The following is a 6494-nucleotide window of genomic DNA, read 5'->3' on the forward strand; positions in this document are numbered from 1 at the left end:
TGTCCACATACTTCTGGTCATGTACTGTATATCCTGATGTTGTGGTAGAATGCAATGATGTACACTGAGTATACAAAACATTAGGAACACCTGTTCTTTCCATGATAGACTGACCAGGTGAATCCAGGTGAAAGATATGATACCTTGTTGATTTAACTTGTTAAATCCACTTCAATCAGTGTAGATGAAGGGGAGGAGACAGGTTAGAGAATGATTTTTAAGCCTTGCGACATTTGAGACATGGATTGTGTACAGTATGTGTGCCATTCAGAGGGTGAATGGGCAAGAGAAAATATTTAAGAGCCTTTGAAGGGGGTATGGTAGATTTGTGTCAAGAACTGTGACGCTGCTGGGTTTTTCATGCTCAACAGTTTCCCGTGTGTATCAAGAATTGGAAAAGGGGGGAGGGGTGCTCCTAATGTTTGGTATACTCAGTGTATATAAACCCTGGATTGCTGAAAGCAATTGCTAGCTAGTATGCTAACTATTCTAGCTAACTAACTGGCTGAATAAGTTGACGACGGACTCGCTCAAGCTGTCGGGACTAACCCACAACGTTAGACACGGACACGAATGATCTGCTTGGCGTGTTGACACACTGGTGGTTTGTTGTGGCCGAGTATTGGTGCTAAACCGTGTTGTTGGAGTCCGGCATGCTAGTTGGCTGTGGCGTCATATGACTAGGTGCCCTGGACGATTTTCACGGAAGAATACTGTACCAAGTTAGCTGAATAAACTAAGTTAGTCTATTCCTAGAAAACATTGAACCACTGTAGTTTACAACAATTATAGTTTCTGAGGTGGAAGTTGGGAGAGTTATATTTGGGTGTTTCAGTGAAACGTAAGTGAGGGAGGCCCCGCTCTCTCCTTTCCCAGAGGTTTAGTTAATTTCATTCCCATCTCCTTTGCATTATTGTAGCCATTTTCTGTAGCCTGTCAACTATGCCTCTGTCTATCCCTGTTCTCTCCTCTCCACACAGGCTATACAAAGCCTCACACCGCGTGGCTGCTGTCTCTCTAATCTGGTGGTCCCTGCACGCACCACCCACGTGGAGTTCCAGGTCTCAGGCAGCCTCTGGAACTGCCGTTCTGCTGCCAACAAGGCAGAGTTCATCTCAGCCTATGCTACCCTCCAGTCCCTCGACTTCTTGGCGCTGACGGAAACATGGATTACCACTGAAAACACTGCTACTCCTACTGCTCTCTCCTCATCTGACCATGTGTTCTCGCATACCCCGAGAGCATCTGGTCAGCGGGGTGGTGGCACAGGAATCCTCATCTCTCCCAAGTGGACATTCTCTCTTTTTCCCCTGACCCATCTGTCTATCTCCTCATTTGAATTCCATGCTGTCACAGTCACTAGCCCATTCAAGCTTAACATCCTTGTCATTTATCGCCCTCCAGGTTCCCTTGGAGAGTTCATCAATGAGCTTGACAAGTTCCTTTCCTGAGGATGGCTCACCCCTCACAGTTCTGGGTGACTTTAACCTCCCTACGTCTACCTTTGACTCATTTCTCTCTGCCTCCTTCTTTCCACTCCTCTCCTCTTTTGACCTCACCCTCTCACCGTCCCCCCCTACTCACAAGGCAGGCAATACGCTTGACCTCATCTTTACTAGATGCTGTTCTTCTACTAATCTCACTGCAACTCCCCTCCATGTCTCCGACCACTACTTTGTATCCTTTTCTCTCTCGCTCTCCTCCAACACTACTCACTCTGCCCCTACTCAGATGGTAATGCGCCGTCGCAACCTTCGTTCTCTCTCTCCCGCTACTCTCTCTTCTTCCATCCTATTATCTCTTCCCTCTGCTCAATCCTTCTCCCTCCAATCTCCTGATTCTGCCTCCTCTCCTCCCTTTCTGCATCCTTTGACTCTCTATGTCCCCTATCCTCCCGGCCGGCTCGCTCCTCCCCTCCTGCTCCGTGGCTTGATGACTCATTGCGAGCTCACAGAACAGGGCTCCGGGCAGCCGAGCGGAAATGGAGGAAAACTAGACTCCCTGCGGACCTGGCATCTTTTCACTCCCTCCTCTCTACATTTTCTTCATCTGTTTCTGCTGCTAAAGCCACTTTCTACCACTCTAAATTCTAAGCATCTGCCTCTAACCCTAGGAAGCTCTTTGCCACCTTCTCCTCCCTGCTGAATCCTCCTCCCCCTCCCCCTCATCCTTCCTCTCTGTGGATGACTTCGTCAACCATTTTGAAAAGAAGGTTGACGACATCCGATCCTCGTTTGTTAAGTCAAATGACACTGCTGGTCCTGCTCACACTGCCCTACCCTATGCTTTGACTTCTTTCTAACCTCTCTCTCCAGATAAATTCTTGCGACTTGTGAAGGCCGGCCGCCCAACAACCTGCCCGCTTGACCCTATCCCCTCCTCTCTTCTCCAGACCATCTCCGGTGACCTTCTCCCTTACCTCACCTTGCTCATCAACTCATCCTTGACCGCTGGCTATGTCCCTTCCGTCTTCAAGAGAGCGAGAGTTGCACCCCTTCTCAAAAAACCAACACTCGATCCCTCTGATGTCAACAACTACAGACCAGTATCCCTTCTTTCTTTTCTCTCCAAAACTCTTGAGCGTGCCATCTTTAGCCAACTCTCTTGCTATCTCTCTCAGAATGACCTTCTTGATCCAAACCAGTCAGGTTTCAAGACTGGTCATTCAACTGAGACTGCTCTTCTCTGTGTCACGGAGGCTCTCCGCACTGCTAAAGCTAACTCTCTCTCCTCTGCTCTTGTCCTTCTAGACCTGTCTGCTGCCTTTGATACTGTGAACCATCAGATCCTCCTCTCCACCCTCTCCGAGCTGGGCATCTCCGGCGCGGCTCACTCTTGGATTGCGTCCTACCTGACCGGTCGCTCCTACCAAGTCGCGTGGCGAGAATCTGTCTCCGCACCACGTGCTCTCACCACTGGTGTCCCTCAGGGCTCAGTTCTAGGCCCTCTCCTATTATCGCTATACACCAAGTCACTTGGCTCTGTCATATCCTCACATGGCCTCTCCTATCATTCCATGATCTCGCCATCACGGTTGACAACTCTGTTGTGGCCTCCTCCCAGAGTGCGAAGAGCCTTGGTGTGACCCTGGACAAAACCCTGTCGTTCTCCGCTAACATCAAGGCGGTGACCCGATCCTGTAGGTTCATGCTCTACAACATTCGGAGAGTACGACCCTACCTTACACAGGAAGCGGCACAGGTCCTAATCCAGGCACTTGTCATAATAATAATAATAATAATATGCCATTTAGCAGACGCTTTTATCCAAAGCGACTTACATGCGCGCATACATTTTTGTGTATGGGTGGTCCCGGGGATCGAACCCACTACCTTGGCGTTACAAGCGCCGTGCTCTACCAGCTGAGCTACAGAGGACCACATCTCCCGTCTGGATTACTGCAACTCGCTGGGCTCCCTGCCTGTGCCATTAAACCCCTACAACTCATCCAGAATGCCGCAGCCCGTCTGGTGTTCAACCTTCCCAAGTTCTCTCACGTCACCCCGCTCCTCCGCACACTCCACTGGCTTCCAGTTGAAGCTTGCATCTGCTACAAGACCATGGTGCTTGCCTACGGAGCTGTGAGGGGAACGGCACCTCCGTACCTTCAGGCTCTGATCAGTCCCTACACCCAAACGAGGGCATTGCGTTCATCCACCTCTGGCCTGCTGGCCCCCCTACCTCTGCGGAAGCACAGTTCCCGCTCAGCCCAGTCAAAACTGTTCGCTTCTCCCTCACGACGCCAGGACAGCGGAGTCACTCACCACATTCCGGAGACACTTGAAACCCCACCTCTTTAAGGAATACCTGGGATAGGATAAAGTAATCCTTCTACCCCCCCTTATCCCACCCACCAAAAATAAATAAATATATATATATAAATAAATACATATTGTAAAGTGGTAATCCCACTGGCTATAAGGTGAATGCACCAATTTGTAAGTCGCTCTGGATAAGAGCGTCTGCTAAATGACGTAAATGTAAATGTAAATGTCTGAGGCTATTTATTGGTCATTGAAAGGCTTTGTAGCCACCGGTCGGCCATATTGGCACTCCCCAGTAGGAGAAGTCCTCCATAGGAATGAATGGAATTTTACAGTATATATTTTTTTTAATTCAAGGACAAAATTACATGCATTTATTTATTTTGCTGTTGTAGTGGGGACAGTAACATTTAATCTCTAAAAAATTACACTTGATTTTGTATATTTAGAATTTTTTATGTTTATGTTTAGCTCACATAATATAATTTAAAAGTATGCATTAAAGGGTCTATAATAGAATAAATGTGGAAAAAAAGGAATGTAGACATTAATAAATGCATTTCTATAGCTTCCAAAATATTTTCTACAACGCCGGGGGAGTGCCAAGATGGAGGCACGGTGGCTTCTACACAGCGCCCCCTATCAGTCTTCTAGTGTATATATAAATCATTGTTAGACGCATGTTTGTTCTTACTCTCTGTGGAGCACAGGAGCCCTTCAAGCTCTCTGGTCTGCCATGTCTCAGATACCCATGCAGTTCAACTGTGTACAGAGATTCAAGCGCTGTGTACAGAGATTCACATAAATATGCATAAGGTGTTGATAAGTTATCATGAATGATCAAAAAATTTGTGTTGATAAAACCGTCTTTTCTTATTGGTCTAGACTAGTCATTAAGGTGGGCAGGTTTGGTCTGAGACTTGCATGCCTTTAAAATGTGTGATCTAATCATGAAATTGATGTGTGAATCCCTCCTTCGTCCAGCTCCACAGTTGTGGTCAAAAGTTTTGAGAATGACACAAATATTAATTTTCACAAAGTCTGCTGCCTCAGTTTTTATGATGGCAATTTGCATATACTCCAGAATGTTATGAAGAGTGATCAGATTAATTGCAATTAATTGCAAAGTCCCTCTTTGCCATGAAAATGAACTTAATCCCCAAAAAACATTTCCACTGCATTTCAGCCCTGCCACAAAAGGACCAGCTGACATCATGTCAGTGATTCTCTCGTTAACACAGGTGACAGTGTTGATGAGGACAAGGCTGGAGATCACTCTGTCATGCTGACCTTAGAATAACAGACTGGAAGCTTTAAAAGGAGGGTGGTGCTTGAAATCATTGTTCTTCTTCTGTTAACCATGGTTACCTGCAAGGAAACACGTGCTGTCATCATTGCTTTGCACAAAAAGGGCTTCACAGGCAAGGATATTGCTGCTAGTAAGATTGCACCTAAATCAATTATTTATCGGATCATCAAGAACTTCAAGGAGAGAGGTTCAATTGTTGTGAAGAAGGCTTCAGGGCGCCCAAGAAAGTCCAGCAAGCGCCAGGACCGTCTCCTAAAGTTGATTAAGCTGCGGGATCAGGGCACCACCAGTGCAGAGCTTGCTCAGGAATGGCAGCAGGCAGGTGTGAGTGCATCTGCATGCACAGTGAGGCGAAGACTTTTGGAGGATGGCCTGGTGTCAAGAAGGGCAGCGAGGAAGCCACTACTCTCCAGGAAAAACATCAGGGACAGACTGATATTCTGCAAAAGGTACAGGGATTGGACTGCTGAGGACTGAGGTAAAGTCATTTTCTCTGATGAATCCCCTTTCCGATTGTTTGGGGCATCCGGAAAAAAGCTTGTCCAGAGAAGACAAGGTGAGCGCTACCATCAGTCCTGTGTCATGCCAACAGTAAAGCATCCTGAGACCATTCATGTGTGGGGTTGCTTCTCAGCCAAGGGAGTGGGCTCACTCACAATTTTGCCTAAGAACACAGCCATGAATAAAGAATGGTACCAACACATCCTCCGAGAGCAACTTCTCCCAAACATCCAAGAACAGTTTGGTGACAAACAATGCCTTTTCCAGCATGATGGAGCACCTTGCCATAAGGCAAAAGTGATAACTAAGTGGCTCGGGGAACAAAACATCGACATTTTGGGTCCATGGCCAGGAAATTCCCCAGACCTTAATCCCATTGAGAACTTGTGGTCAATCCTCAAGAGGCGGGTGGACAAACAAAACCCCACAAATTCTGACAAACTCCAAGCATTGATTATGCAAGAATGGGCTGCCATCAGTCAGGATGTGGCCCAGAAGTTAATTGACAGCATGCCAGGGCGGATTGCAGAGGTCTTGAAAAAGAAGGGTCAACACTGCAAATATTGACTCTTTGCATAAACTTAATGTAATTGTCAATAAAAGCCTTTGACACTTATGGAATGCTTGTAATTATACTTCAGTATACCATAGTAACATCTGACAAAAATATCTAAAAACACTGAAGCAGAAAACTTTGTGAAGACCAATACTTGTGTCATTCTCAAAACTTTTGACCACGACTGTACATTGTTTGCATCCATAGGAGGTCGGTGGCACCTTAATTGGGGAGGACGGGCTCATGGTAATGGCTGGAGCGAAATGGGTGGAACCGTATCAAATACATCAAACACATGGTTTCCATGGTTTCCATGTGTTTGATGCCATTCCATTGACTCCGTTCCAGCCATTATATAATGAGC

This window comes from Coregonus clupeaformis, chromosome 24, assembly GCF_020615455.1.
Source record: "Coregonus clupeaformis isolate EN_2021a chromosome 24, ASM2061545v1, whole genome shotgun sequence".
NCBI classification, from domain to species: domain Eukaryota; kingdom Metazoa; phylum Chordata; class Actinopteri; order Salmoniformes; family Salmonidae; genus Coregonus; species Coregonus clupeaformis.